This window comes from Nothobranchius furzeri, chromosome 3 (genome assembly GCF_043380555.1).
Source record: "Nothobranchius furzeri strain GRZ-AD chromosome 3, NfurGRZ-RIMD1, whole genome shotgun sequence".
In the NCBI taxonomy this organism is placed as follows: Eukaryota; Metazoa; Chordata; class Actinopteri; order Cyprinodontiformes; family Nothobranchiidae; genus Nothobranchius; species Nothobranchius furzeri.
In genome coordinates this window covers 37009120-37021571 of record NC_091743.1, presented here as the reverse complement: position 1 = coordinate 37021571, position 12452 = coordinate 37009120, and positions in this window count along the sequence as shown.

The window sequence follows — 12452 nt, the reverse complement described above, 5'->3', positions numbered from 1 at the left end:
GCCTGACGCTCCTCGGGGCGCGTCTTGCTTGGGCCTCTCTCCTGGAGGCGCTCAGTCAGACCCAGTGTTGACATGTGGCAAGACACTCCTCGGGGCGCGTCTTGCTTGGGCCTCTCTCCTGGAGGCCCTCTGTCAGACCCAGTGTTGACATGTGTCAAGACGCTCCTCGGGGCGCGTCTTGCTTGGGCCTCTCGCCTGGAGGCGCTCAGTCAGACCCAGTGTTGACATGTGGCAAGACGCTCCTCGGGGCGCGTCTTGCTTGGGCTTCTCTCCTGGAGGCCCTCAATCAGACCCAGTGTTGACACGTGGCAAGACACTCCTCGGGGCGCGTCTTGCTAGGGCCTCTCTCCAGAAGGCCCTCAATCAGACCCAGTGTTGACACGTGGCAAGACGCTCCTCGGGGCGCGTCTTGCTTGGGCCTCTCTCCTGGAGGCGCTCAGTCAGACTGATTAGTGACATGTGGCCTGAAGCTCGTCGGGGCGCGTCTTGCTTGGGCCTCTCTCATGGAGGCGCTCAGTCAGACCCAGTGGTGACATGTGGCAAGACACTCTTCGGGGCGCGTCTTGCTTGGGCCTCTCTCCTGGAGGCCCTCTGTCAGACCCAGTGTTGACATGTGTCAAGACGCTCCTCGGGTCGCGTCTTGCTTGGGCTTCTCTCCTGGAGGCCCTCAGTCAGACCCATTGTTGACATGTGGCAAGACGCTCCTCGGGGCGCGTCTTGCTTGGGCTTCTCTCCTGGATGCGCTCAGACAGACCCAGTGTTGACATATGACAAGACGCTCCTCGGGGCGCGTCTTGCTTGGGCCTCTCTCCTGGAGGCGCTCAGTCAGAACCAGGGGTGACATGTGGCAAGACGCTCCTCGGGGCGCGTCTTGCTTGGGCTTCTCTCCTGGAGGCCCTCAGTCAGACCCATTGTTGACATGTGGCAAGACGCTCCTCGGGGCGCATCTTGATTGGGCCTCTCTCCAGAAGGCCCTCAATCAGACCCAGTGTTGACACGTGGCAAGACGTTCCTCGGGGCGCGTCTTGCTTGGGCCTCTCTCCTGGAGGCGCTCAGTCAGACTGAGTAGTGACATGTGGCCTGACGCTCCTCGGGGCACGTCTTGCTTGGGCCTCTCTCCTGGAGGCGCTCAGTCAGACCCAGTGGTGATATGTGGCAAGACACTCCTCGGTGCGCGTCTTGCTTGGGCCTCTCTCCTGGAGGCCCTCTGTCAGACCCAGTGTTGACATGTGTCAAGACGCTCCTCGGCGCGCATCTTGCTTGGGCTTCTCTCCTGGAGGCCCTCAGTCAGACCCATTGTTGACATGTGGCAAGAAGCTCCTCGGAGCGCGTCTTGCTTGGGCTTCTCTCCTGGAGGCGCTCAGACAGACCCAGTGTTGACATGTGACAAGACGCTCCTCGGTGCACGTCTTGCTTGGGCCTCTCTCCTGGAGGTGCTCAGTCAGACCGAGTGCTGTCATAAGGCAAGACGCTCCTCGGGGTGCGTCTTGCTGGGGACTCTCTCCTGGAGGCGCTCAGTCAGACCCAGTTCTGACCTGTGGCAAGACGCTCCTCGGGGCGCGTCTTGCTTGGGCCTCTCTCCTGGAGGCGCTCAGTCAGACCCAGTGTTGACATGTGGCAAGACGCTCCTCGGGGCGCATCTTGCTTGGGCCTCTCGCCTGGAGGCGCTCAGTCAGACCCAGTGTTGACATGTGGCAAGACGCTCCTCAGGGCGCGTCTTGCTTGGGCCTCTCTCCTGGAGGCGCTCAGTCAGACCCAGTGTTGACATGTGGCAAGACGCTCCTCGGGGCGCGTCTTGCTTGGGCTTCTCTCCTGGAGGCCCTCAGTCAGACCCATTGTTGACATGTGGCAATACGCTCCCCGGGGCGCGTCTTGCTTGGGCCTCTCTCGTGGAGGCGCTCAGTCAGACCGAGTGCTGACATGTGGCAAGACGCTCCTCGGGGCGCATCTTGCTGGGGCTTCTCTCATGGAGGCACTCAGTCAGACCCAGTGTTGACATGTGGCAAGACGCTCCTCGGGGCTCGTCTTGCTTGGGCCTCTCTCCAGAAGGCCCTCAATCAGACCCAGTGTTGACACGTGGCAAGACGTTCCTCGGGGCGCGTCTTGCTTGGGCCTCTCTCCTGGAGGCGCTCAGTCAGACTGAGTAGTGACATGTGGCCTGACGCTCCTCGGGGCACGTCTTGCTTGAGCCTCTCTCCTGGAGGCCCTCAGTCAGACCCATTGTTGACATGTGGCAAGACGCTCCTCGGGGCGCATCTTGCTTGGGCCTCTCTCCAGAAGGCCCTCAATCAGACCCAGTGTTGACACGTGGCAAGACACTCCTCGGGGTGTGTCTTGCTTGGGCCTCTCTCCTGGAGGCGCTCAGTCAGACCCAGTGTTGACATGTGGCAAGACGCTCCTCGGGGCGCGTCTTGCTTGGGCCTCTCTCCTGGAGGCGCTCAGTCAGAACCAGAGGTGAAATGTGGCAAGACGCTCCTCGGGGCGCGTCTTGCTAGGGCCTCTCTCCTGGAGGCCCTCCGTCAGACCCAGTGTTGACATGTGGCAAGACGCTCCTCCGGGCGCGTCTTGCTTGGGCCTCTCTCCTGGAGGCGCTCAGTCAGACCCAGTGTTGACACATGGCAAGACGCTCCTCGGGGCGCGTCTTGATTGGGCTTCTCTCCTGGAGGCCCTCAGTCAGACCCATTGTTGACATGTGGCAAGACGCTCCTCGGGGCGCGTCTTGCTTGGGCCACTCTCCTGGAGGCGCTCAGTCAGACCGAGTGCTGACATAAGGCAAGACGCTCATCGGGGCGCGTCTTGCTGGGGACTCTCTCCTGGAGGCGCTCAGTCAGACCCAGTGCTGATATGTGGCAAGACGCTCCTCGGGGCGCTTCTTGCTTGGGCTTCTCTCATGGAGGCACTCAGTCAGACCCAGTGTTGACACGTGGCAAGACGCTCCTCGGGGCTCGTCTTGCTTGGGCCTCTCTCCTGGGGGCGCTGAGTCAGACCCAGTGGTGACACGTGGCAAGACGCTCCTCGGGGAGCGTCTTGCTTGGGCCTCTCTCCTGGAGGCGCTCAGTCAGACCGAGTGCTGACATGTGGCAAGAAGCTCCTCGGGGCGCGTCTTGCTTGGGCTTCTCTCCTGGAGGCCCTCAGTAAGACCCATTGTTGACATGTGGCAAGACGCTCCTCGGGGCGCGTCTTGCTTGGGCTTCTCTCCTGGAGGCCCTCTGTCAGACCCATTGTTGACATGTGGCAAGACGCTCCTCGGGGCGCGTCTTGCTTGGGCCTCTCTCCTGGAGGCGCTCAGTCAGACTGAGTTGTGACATGTGGCCTGACGCTCCTCGGGGCGCGTCTTGCTTGGGCCTCTCTCCTGGAGGCGCTCAGTCAGACCCAGTGGTGACATGTGGCAAGACACTCCTCGGGGCGCGTCTTGCTTGGGCCTCTCTCCTGGAGGCCCTTGTCAGACCCAGTGTTGACATGTGTCAAGACGCTCCTCGGGGCGCGTCTTGCTTGGGCTTCTCTCCTGGAGGCCCTCAGTCAGACCCATTGTTGACATGTGGCAAGACGCTCCTCGGGGCGCGTCTTGCTTGGGCCTCTCTCCTGGAGGCGCTCAGTCAGAACCAGAGGTGACATGTGGCAAGACGCTCCTCGGGGCACGTATTGCTTGGGCCTCTCTCCTGGAGGCCCTTTGTCAGACCCAGTGTTGACATGTGGCAAGACGCTCCTCGGGGCGCGTCTTGCTTGGGCCTCTCTCCTGGAGGCCCTCAATCAGACCCAGTGTTGACACGTGGCAAGACGCTCCTCGGGGCGCGTCTTGATTGGCCCTCTCTCCTGGAGGCGCTCAGTCAGACCGAGTAGTGACATGTGGCATGACGCTCCTCGGGGCACGTCTTGCTTGGGCCTCTCTCCTGGAGGCGCTCAGTCAGACCCAGTGGTGACATGTGGCAAGACACTCCTCGGGGCGCGTCTTGCTTGGGCCTCTCTCCTGGGGGCGCTGAGTCAGACCCAGTGGTGACACGTGGCAAGACGCTCCTCGGGGAGCGTCTTGCTTGGCCTCTCTCCAGAAGGCCCTCAATCAGACCCAGTGTTGACACATGGCAAGACGCTCCTCGGGGCGCGTCTTGCTTGGGCCTCTCTCCTGGAGGCCCTCAGTAAGACCCATTTTTGACATGTGGCAAGACGGTCCTCGGGGCGTGTCTTGCTTGGGCTTCTCTCCTGGAGGCCCTCAGTCAGACCCATTGTTGACATGTGGCAAGACGCTCCTCGGGACGCGTCTTGCTTGGGCCTCTCTCCTGGAGGCGCTCAGTCAGACTGAGTAGTGACGTGTGGCCTGACGCTCCTCGGGGCGCGTCTTGCTTGGGCCTCTCTCATGGAGGCGCTCAGTCAGACCCAGTGGTGACATGTGGCAAGACACTCTTCGGGGCGCGTCTTGCTTGGGTCTCTCTGCAGAAGGCCCTCAATCAGACCCAGTGTTGACACGTGGCAAGACGCTCCTCGGGGCGCGTCTTGATAGGGCCTCTCTCCAGAAGGCCCTCAATCATACCCAGTGTTGACACGTGGCAAGACGCTCCTCGGGGCGCGTCTTGCTTGGGCCTCTCTCCTGGAGGCGCTCAGTCAGACTGAGTAGTGACATGAGGCCTGACGCTCCTCGGGGCGCGTCTTGCTTGGGCCTCTCTCATGGAGGCGCTCAGTCAGACCCAGTGGTGACATGTGGCAAGACACACTTCGGGGCGCGTCTTGCTTGGTCCTCTCTCCTGGAGGCCCTCTGTCAGACCCAGTGTTGACATGTGTCAAGACGCTCCTCGGGGCGCGTCTTGCTTGGGCTTCTCTCCTGGAGGCCCTCAGTCAGACCCATTGTTGACATGTGGCAAGACGCTCCTCGGGGCGCGTCTTGCTTGGGCTTCTCTCCTGGAGGCGCTCAGTCAGAACCAGAGGTGACATGTGGCAAGACGCTCCTCGGTGCGCGTCTTGCTTTGGCTTCTCTCCTGGAGGCCCTCAGTCAGACCCATTGTTGACATGTGGCAAGACGCTCCTCGGGGCGCATCTTGCTTGGGCCTCTCTCCAGAAGGCCCTCAATCAGACCCAGTGTTGACACGTGGCAAGACGTTCCTCGGGGCGCGTCTTGCTTGGGCCTCTCTCCTGGAGGCGCTCAGTCAGACTGAGTAGTGACATGTGGCCTGACGCTCCTCGGGGCGCGTCTTGCTTGGGCCTCTCTCCTGGAGGCGCTCAGTCAGACCCAGTGTTGACATGTGGCAAGACGCTCCTCGGGGCGCGTCTTGATTGGGCTTCTCTCCTGGAGGCCCTCAGTCAGACCCATCGTTGACATGTGGCAAGACGCTCCTCAGGGCGCGTCTTGCTTGGGCCACTCTCCTGGAGGCGCTCAGTCAGACCGAGTGCTGACATAAGGCAAGACGCTCATCGGGGCGTGTCTTGCTGGGGACTCTCTCCTGGAGGCGCTCAGTCAGACCCAGTGCTGACATGTGGCAAGACGCACCTCGGGGCGCGTCTTGCTTGGGCCTCTCTCCTGGAGGCCCTCCGTCAGACCCAGTGTTGACATGTTGCAAGACGCTCCTCCGGGCGCGTCTTGCTTGGGCCTCTCTCCTGGAGGCGCTCAGCCAGACCCAGTGTTGACATGTGGCAAGACGCTCCTCGGGGCGCGTCTTGATTGGGCTTCTCTCCTGGAGGCCCTCAGTCAGACCCATCGTTGACATGTGGCAAGACGCTCCTCAGGAGGCGTCTTGCTTGGGCCACTCTCCTGGAGGCGCTCAGTCAGACCGAGTGCTGACATAAGGCAAGACGCTCATCGGGGCGTGTCTTGCTGGGGACTCTCTCCTGGAGGCGCTCAGTCAGACCCAGTGCTGACATGTGGCAAGACGCACCTCGGGGCGCGTCTTGCTTGGGCCTCTCTCCTGGAGGCGCTCAGTCAGACCCAGTGTTGACATGTGGCAAGACGCTCCTCGGGGCGCGTCTTGCTTGGGCTTCTCTCCTGGAGGCCCTCAGTCAGACCCATTGTTGACATGTGGCAAGACGCTCCTCGGGGTGCGTCTTGCTTGGGCCTCTCTCCTGGAGGCGCTCAGTCAGACCGAGTAGTGACATGTGGCAAGATGCTCCTCGGGGCGCTTCTTGCTTGGGCTTCTCTCATGGAGGCACTCAGTCAGACCCAGTGTTGACACGTGGCAAGACGCTCCTCGGGGCTCGTCTTGCTTGGGCCTCTCTCCTGGAGGCGCTCAGTCAGACCCAGTGGTGACACGTGGCAAGACGCTCCTCGGGGCGCGTCTTGCTTCGGCCTCTCTCCTGGAGGTGCTCAGTCAGACCGAGTGCTGACATGTGGCAAGAAGCTCCTCGGGGCGCGTCTTGCTTGGGCTTCTCTCCTGGAGGCCCTCAGTAAGACCCATTGTTGACATGTGGCAAGACGCTCCTCGGGGCGCGTCTTGCTTGGGCTTCTCTCCTGGAGGCCCTCAGTCAGACCCATTGTTGACATGTGGCAAGACGCTCCTCGGGGCGCATCTTGCTTGGGCATCTCTCCAGAAGGCCCTCAATCAGACCCAGTGTTGACATGTGGCAAGACGCTCCTCGGGGCGCGTCTTGCTTGGGCCTCTCTCCTGGAGGCGCTCAGTCAGACTGAGTAGTGACATGTGGCCTGACGCTCCTCGGGGCGCGTCTTGCTTGGGCCTCTCTCCTGGAGGCGCTCAGTCAGACCCAGTGGTGACATGTGGCAAGAATCTCCTCGGGGCGCGTCTTGCTTGGGCCTCTCTCCTGGAGGCGCTCAGTCAGACCCAGTGGTGACATGTGGCAAGACGCTCCTCAGGCCGCGTCTTGCTTGGCCTCTCTCCAGAAGGCCCTCAATCAGACCCAGTGTTGACACATGGCAAGACGCTCCTCGGGGCGCGTCTTGCTTGGGCCTCTCTCCTGGAGGCCCTCAGTAAGACCCATTGTTGACATGTGGCAAGACGGTCCTCGGGGCGTGTCTTGCTTGGGCTTCTCTCCTGGAGGCCCTCAGTCAGACCCATTGATGACATGTGGCAAGACGCTCCTCGGGGCGCGTCTTGCTTGGGCCTCTCTCCTGGAGGCGCTCAGTCAGACCCAGTGGTGACATGTGGCAAGACACTCTTCGGGGCGCGTCTTGCTTGGGTCTCTCTGCAGAAGGCCCTCAATCAGACCCAGTGTTGACACGTGGCAAGACGCTCCTCGGGGCGCGTCTTGCTAGGGCCTCTCTCCAGAAGGCCCTCAATCAGACCCAGTGTTGACACGTGGCAAGACGCTCCTCGGGGCGCGTCTTGCTTGGGCCTCTCTCATGGAGGCGCTCAGTCAGACCCAGTGGTGACATGTGGCAAGACACTCTTCGGGGCGCGTCTTGCTTGGGCCTCTCTCCTGGAGGCGCTCAGTCAGACCCAGTGGTGATATGTGGCAAGACACTCCTCGGGGCGCGTCTTGCTTGGGCCTCTCTCCTGGAGGCCCTCTGTCAGACCCAGTGTTGACATGTGTCAAGACGCTCCTCGGGGCGCGTCTTGCTTGGGCCTCTCTCCTGGAGGCGCTCAGTCAGACTGATTAGTGACATGTGGCCTGAAGCTCGTCGGGGCGCGTCTTGCTTGGGCCTCTCTCATGGAGGCGCTCAGTCAGACCCAGTGGTGACATGTGGCAAGACACTCTTCGGGGCGCGTCTTGCTTGGGCCTCTCTCCTGGAGGCCCTCTGTCAGACCCAGTGTTGACATGTGTCAAGACGCTCCTCGGGTCGCGTCTTGCTTGGGCTTCTCTCCTGGAGGCCCTCAGTCAGACCCATTGTTGACATGTGGCAAGACGCTCCTCGGGGCGCGTCTTGCTTGGGCTTCTCTCCTGGATGCGCTCAGACAGACCCAGTGTTGACATATGACAAGACGCTCCTCGGGGCGCGTCTTGCTTGGGCCTCTCTCCTGGAGGCGCTCAGTCAGAACCAGGGGTGACATGTGGCAAGACGCTCCTCGGGGCGCGTCTTGCTTGGGCTTCTCTCCTGGAGGCCCTCAGTCAGACCCATTGTTGACATGTGGCAAGACGCTCCTCGGGGCGCATCTTGATTGGGCCTCTCTCCAGAAGGCCCTCAATCAGACCCAGTGTTGACACGTGGCAAGACGTTCCTCGGGGCGCGTCTTGCTTGGGCCTCTCTCCTGGAGGCGCTCAGTCAGACTGAGTAGTGACATGTGGCCTGACGCTCCTCGGGGCGCGTCTTGCTTGGGCCTCTCTCCTGGAGGCGCTCAGTCAGACCCAGTGGTGAGATGTGGCAAGAATCTCCTCGGGGCGCGTCTTGCTTGGGCCTCTCTCCTGGAGGCCCTCTGTCAGACCCAGTGTTGACATGTGGCAAGACGCTCCTCGGGGTGCGTCTTGCTTGGGCATCTCTCCAGAAGGCCCTCAATCAGACCCAGTGTTGACATGGTGCAAGACACTCCTCGGGGCGCGTCTTGCTTGGGCCTCTCTCCTGGAGGCGCTCAGTCAGACCCAGTGGTGACATGTGGCAAGACGCTCCTCAGGCCGCGTCTTGCTTGGCCTCTCTCCAGAAGGCCCTCAATCAGACCCAGTGTTGACACATGGCAAGACGCTCCTCGGGGCGCGTCTTGCTTGGGCTTCTCTCCTGGAGGCCCTCAGTAAGACCCATTGTTGACATGTGGCAAGACGGTCCTCGGGGCGTGTCTTGCTTGGGCTTCTCTCCTGGAGGCCCTCAGTCAGACCCATTGTTGACATGTGGCAAGACGCTCCTCGGGGCGCGTCTTGCTTGGGCCTCTCTCCTGGAGGCGCTCAGTCAGACCCAGTGGTGACATGTGGCAAGACACTCTTCGGGGCGCGTCTTGCTTGGGTCTCTCTGCAGAAGGCCCTCAATCAGACCCAGTGTTGACACGTGGCAAGACGCTCCTCTGGGCGCGTCTTGCTAGGGCCTCTCTCCAGAAGGCCCTCAATCAGACCCAGTGTTGACACGTGGCAAGACGCTCCTCGGGGCGCGTCTTGCTTGGGCCTCTCTCATGGAGGCGCTCAGTCAGACCCAGTGGTGACATGTGGCAAGACACTCTTCGGGGCGCGTCTTGCTTGGGCCTCTCTCCTGGAGGCGCTCAGTCAGACCCAGTGGTGATATGTGGCAAGACACTCCTCGGGGCGCGTCTTGCTTGGGCCTCTCTCCTGGAGGCCCTCTGTCAGACCCAGTGTTGACATGTGTCAAGACGCTCCTCGGGGCGCGTCTTGCTTGGGCCTCTCTCCTGGAGGCGCTCAATCAGACTGATTAGTGACATGTGGCCTGAAGCTCGTCGGGGCGCGTCTTGCTTGGGCCTCTCTCATGGAGGCGCTCAGTCAGACCCAGTGGTGACATGTGGCAAGACACTCTTCGGGGCGCGTCTTGCTTGGGCCTCTCTCCTGGAGGCCCTCTGTCAGACCCAGTGTTGACATGTGTCAAGACGCTCCTCGGGTCGCGTCTTGCTTGGGCTTCTCTCCTGGAGGCCCTCAGTCAGACCCATTGTTGACATGTGGCAAGACGCTCCTCGGGGCGCGTCTTGCTTGGGCTTCTCTCTTGGATGCGCTCAGACAGACCCAGTGTTGACATATGACAAGACGCTCCTCGGGGCGCGTCTTGCTTGGGCCTCTCTCCTGGAGGCGCTCAGTCAGAACCAGGGGTGACATGTGGCAAGACGCTCCTCGGGGCGCGTCTTGCTTGGGCTTCTCTCCTGGAGGCCCTCAGTCAGACCCATTGTTGACATGTGGCAAGACGCTCCTCGGGGCGCATCTTGATTGGGCCTCTCTCCAGAAGGCCCTCAATCAGACCCAGTGTTGACACGTGGCAAGACGTTCCTCGGGGCGCGTCTTGCTTGGGCCTCTCTCCTGGAGGCGCTCAGTCAGACTGAGTAGTGACATGTGGCCTGACGCTCCTCGGGGCGCGTCTTGCTTGGGCCTCTCTCCTGGAGGCGCTCAGTCAGACCCAGTGGTGATATGTGGCAAGACACTCCTCGGTGCGCGTCTTGCTTGGGCCTCTCTCCTGGAGGCCCTCTGTCAGACCCAGTGTTGACATGTGTCAAGACGCTCCTCGGCGCGCATCTTGCTTGGGCTTCTCTCCTGGAGGCCCTCAGTCAGACCCATTGTTGACATGTGGCAAGAAGCTCCTCGGAGCGCGTCTTGCTTGGGCTTCTCTCCTGGAGGCGCTCAGACAGACCCAGTGTTGACATGTGACAAGACGCTCCTCGGTGCACGTCTTGCTTGGGCCTCTCTCCTGGAGGTGCTCAGTCAGACCGAGTGCTGTCATAAGGCAAGACGCTCCTCGGGGTGCGTCTTGCTGGGGACTCTCTCCTGGAGGCGCTCAGTCAGACCCAGTTCTGACCTGTGGCAAGACGCTCCTCGGGGCGCGTCTTGCTTGGGCCTCTCTCCTGGAGGCGCTCAGTCAGACCCAGTGTTGACATGTGGCAAGACGCTCCTCGGGGCGCATCTTGCTTGGGCCTCTCGCCTGGAGGCGCTCAGTCAGACCCAGTGTTGACATGTGGCAAGACGCTCCTCGGGGCGCGTCTTGCTTGGGCTTCTCTCCTGGAGGCCCTCAGTCAGACCCATTGTTGACATGTGGCAATACGCTCCCCGGGGCGCGTCTTGCTTGGGCCTCTCTCGTGGAGGCGCTCAGTCAGACCGAGTGCTGACATGTGGCAAGACGCTCCTCGGGGCGCATCTTGCTGGGGCTTCTCTCATGGAGGCACTCAGTCAGACCCAGTGTTGACATGTGGCAAGACGCTCCTCGGGGCTCGTCTTGCTTGGGCCTCTCTCCAGAAGGCCCTCAATCAGACCCAGTGTTGACACGTGGCAAGACGTTCCTCGGGGCGCGTCTTGCTTGGGCCTCTCTCCTGGAGGCGCTCAGTCAGACTGAGTAGTGACATGTGGCCTGACGCTCCTCGGGGCACGTCTTGCTTGAGCCTCTCTCCTGGAGGCCCTCAGTCAGACCCATTGTTGACATGTGGCAAGACGCTCCTCGGGGCGCATCTTGCTTGGGCCTCTCTCCAGAAGGCCCTCAATCAGACCCAGTGTTGACACGTGGCAAGACACTCCTCGGGGTGTGTCTTGCTTGGGCCTCTCTCCTGGAGGCGCTCAGTCAGACCCAGTGTTGACATGTGGCAAGACGCTCCTCGGGGCGCGTCTTGCTTGGGCCTCTCTCCTGGAGGCGCTCAGTCAGAACCAGAGGTGAAATGTGGCAAGACGCTCCTCGGGGCGCGTCTTGCTAGGGCCTGTCTCCTGGAGGCCCTCCGTCAGACCCAGTGTTGACATGTGGCAAGACGCTCCTCCGGGCGCGTCTTGCTTGGGCCTCTCTCCTGGAGGCGCTCAGTCAGACCCAGTGTTGACACATGGCAAGACGCTCCTCGGGGCGCGTCTTGATTGGGCTTCTCTCCTGGAGGCCCTCAGTCAGACCCATTGTTGACATGTGGCAAGACGCTCCTCGGGGCGCGTCTTGCTTGGGCCACTCTCCTGGAGGCGCTCAGTCAGACCGAGTGCTGACATAAGGCAAGACGCTCATCGGGGCGCGTCTTGCTGGGGACTCTCTCCTGGAGGCGCTCAGTCAGACCCAGTGCTGATATGTGGCAAGACGCTCCTCGGGGCGCTTCTTGCTTGGGCTTCTCTCATGGAGGCACTCAGTCAGACCCAGTGTTGACACGTGGCAAGACGCTCCTCGGGGCGCTTCTTGCTTGGGCTTCTCTCATGGAGGCACTCAGTCAGACCCAGTGTTGACACGTGGCAAGACGCTCCTCGGGGCTCGTCTTGCTTGGGCCTCTCTCCTGGAGGCGCTCAGTCAGACCGAGTGCTGACATGTGGCAAGAAGCTCCTCGGGGCGCGTCTTGCTTGGGCTTCTCTCCTGGAGGCCCTCAGTAAGACCCATTGTTGACATGTGGCAAGACGCTCCTCGGGGCGCGTCTTGCTTGGGCTTCTCTCCTGGAGGCCCTCTGTCAGACCCATTGTTGACATGTGGCAAGACGCTCCTCGGGGCGCGTCTTGCTTGGGCCTCTCTCCTGGAGGCGCTCAGTCAGACTGAGTAGTGACATGTGGCCTGACGCTCCTCGGGGCGCGTCTTGCTTGGGCCTCTCTCCTGGAGGCGCTCAGTCAGACCCAGTGGTGACATGTGGCAAGACACTCCTCGGGGCGCGTCTTGCTTGGGCCTCTCTCCTGGAGGCCCTTGTCAGACCCAGTGTTGACATGTGTCAAGACGCTCCTCGGGGCGCGTCTTGCTTGGGCTTCTCTCCTGGAGGCCCTCAGTCAGACCCATTGTTGACATGTGGCAAGACGCTCCTCGGGGCGCGTCTTGCTTGGGCCTCTCTCCTGGAGGCGCTCAGTCAGAACCAGAGGTGACATGTGGCAAGACGCTCCTCGGGGCACGTATTGCTTGGGCCTCTCTCCTGGAGGCCCTCTGTCAGACCCAGTGTTGACATGTGGCAAGACGCTCCTCGGGGCGCGTCTTGCTTGGGCCTCTCTCCTGGAGGCCCTCAATCAGA